The 2,427-nt window shown below is 38.6% G+C and overlaps 1 long non-coding RNA gene across 1 annotated transcript in view; it reads right to left on the bottom strand.

Annotated features, from left to right (window-relative positions):
- Positions 1-2,427, bottom strand: part of LOC103581976 — a 12,961-nt gene that overhangs the window by 2,205 nt on the left and 8,329 nt on the right. The window contains exon 2 of the long non-coding RNA XR_549713.1: positions 790-792. This is a non-coding gene — a long non-coding RNA (uncharacterized LOC103581976). The remainder of the gene's footprint in view (positions 1-789; positions 793-2,427) is intronic.

Below are 2,427 nucleotides of genomic sequence, written 5' to 3'. Positions count from 1 at the left end.
TCTGTCAGTATCCTTTTAACTCACATGCTTGGGTTTGTACTTGACCAACTTTTTTTTTTCTATTTTTTGCTTATAGTAATTTGGGGACCCAATGGCCTCCTTTTCATCTTTTATCTAACTCTGGCCTTTTGACACAAGAAACGATGTAATCACTCCTTTAGAAAGCACAGGCTTCTGTGTATTAAAATCCATTAGACCAAAGCTACCCCCACAGAGCCGACACAGGCTCTTTGATTTTTAGCCTCCATTCAAAGTGTGTCATGTAATTCTCAAATATTTGAGACTTTATGAATAAACTTTTGTTGTTGGTTTCTAATTTAATTTCATTGTGGTTAGAGAACATATTTTATAGTGTTTCAGCCTTGAGACTTGTTTTATAGGTCAGTGTGTACTGTGTCTTGATGAGTGTTCCTGTATTAGTCTGGTATTTTCTTTTTTTCTTTTTTTTTTTTTTTGTTTCTTACAACAGAATATGTGAAACTGGATAATGCATTAAGAGAAGAGGTTATTTTTTACAATTTTGGAGGCTAAGATCCAGTTCAGGATCTTCTTCATGGTGGGGACTCTGTAGGGAGTCCTGTGGCAATGCAGATTAACACATGGTGAGAAGGGCAAGAGCACTTGCATGTGCCCAGTGTACAAAGCCACCAGTCTATGTCCATGATACCCAATTAACATATTAATCCATTACTTTGTGAGTGGATTAATCCATTCCCCAGGGCATTGTCATCACAATCCAGTCACCTCTTAAAGGTCCCACCTTTCAAATATTATAATTGGATTTCCTACCTTCTTAACACTGTTACAATAGGGATCAAGTTTCCAACACATTAACATTGGTGGACACATTTACCCATAGCAGCTTCAGATTGTACTCTACAAATATCAATTAGGTTGGATGGGAAAAACATACTCAGTTTCCCCTCCTATATTCACAACACACTGCTGACAGCTGACACCAGATACATGAGGATTTCTCTCCACACACTAAGCCTAGAAGCAATTTTGCAGCAGACATCAAGCTGGGTGCATCTTTAATTTAAATTTATTTTGGCACTATCTACTTGGCGGTAGCATCATATCTCATAAGTTAAGAGCTCCATCCCCAAGACTGTCCCCACTTCAGATGCCAGTTGCAGGTCCATGTTCCTGGATCTTCTGACTGGCTCCCACAATGCCCTTCTTTCTCTTTAGTCTATATTAATTTACTAAAGGGGCTCCAAGAACTCAGTGAAACATTTACTTACACTTACTCATTCATTCCAAAGGACATTTTGAAAAATACAAATAGGTGAAGAGATACAAAGGGTGAGGTCTGGAAGGGTCCTGGCACAGGAGGTTCCATTCCCTTGGATATGAGGTACACCACCCTCCTGGCACACGGATGAGTTCAACTGTCCTGAAGCTCCCTCAACCCTGTGTTCTTGGGTTTTTATGGAGGTCTCATTAGGCACAATTGATTGCAGCATAGGCCACTGTTGATCAACTTAACCTTCAGTTCCTCTCCCCTCCCTGGAAGTTGGGGGTGTGGGCTGCGAGTCCCAACCCTCTAATTACAAAGTTGGCTCCTCTGACAATCAGCTCCCATCCTGAATTTACCCAGGTGCAGCCAGCCACCAGCCAACTGATTAGCATGCAAAGTGACACTCATCACTTTGAAGAGTCTAAGGATTTTAGGAGTTGTATGCTAGGAGGCAGAGACAGAGATCAAACATACATATCCATAATATAATACAGTTAAAATTTTGTCAATTATATCTGTATTCTTCCTGATAATTTTATCTGGTTATTTCATTAGTTATTGAGAGAAAAGAATTCTGCAACTATGAATGTGGATTTGTCAATTTCTCACTTTAGCTCAGTTTTTTTTTTTCCAGGTACACTCATGTGCCACATAACATTTTAGTCAACAGACCCCATTTATATCTGTGCAGTAATCTACACTATATAGTCCAGGTGTGTAGTAGGCTGTACCATGTAGGTTCTGTAAGTGCATTCTATGATGTTCATGCAGTGACAAAGTTGCCTAATGACACATTTTTCAGAACTTACCCAGTCTTTAAGCACCACATGAGTGTACTTTGTGGCTCTGTGTTTAGGCACAGACATAGTTATAATTGTTACATCTTTCTCACATATAATCCTTCTGTTATTATGAAAGGGCTCTCTTTTTGCCCTGTTGATATATTTTGTCTTGAAGTTTCTTTTTGCTATCTCGACAGGCTTTTTACACATACTGTTAGTGGAATACATCTTTTTCCATTTTTAAAAATTTTACTCTGTTTGTGTCTTTGTATTTAAATCATGTCTCTTTGGGTAGCATATAGATGGGTCTTACTTTCCTATCAAGCCTGACTGTCTCTGCCTAAAGTAGAATATTTAGTCCAATTCAACTGAAACTAATTATTAATAAGGTTAGAATTAGGT

This window comes from Galeopterus variegatus, unplaced genomic scaffold (assembly GCF_000696425.1).
Source record: "Galeopterus variegatus unplaced genomic scaffold, G_variegatus-3.0.2 Scaffold14468, whole genome shotgun sequence".
Taxonomy (NCBI): Eukaryota; Metazoa; Chordata; class Mammalia; order Dermoptera; family Cynocephalidae; genus Galeopterus; species Galeopterus variegatus.
The sequence above is the reverse complement of the archived record's forward strand: the minus strand, read 5'-3'. Positions and strand labels throughout refer to the sequence as shown.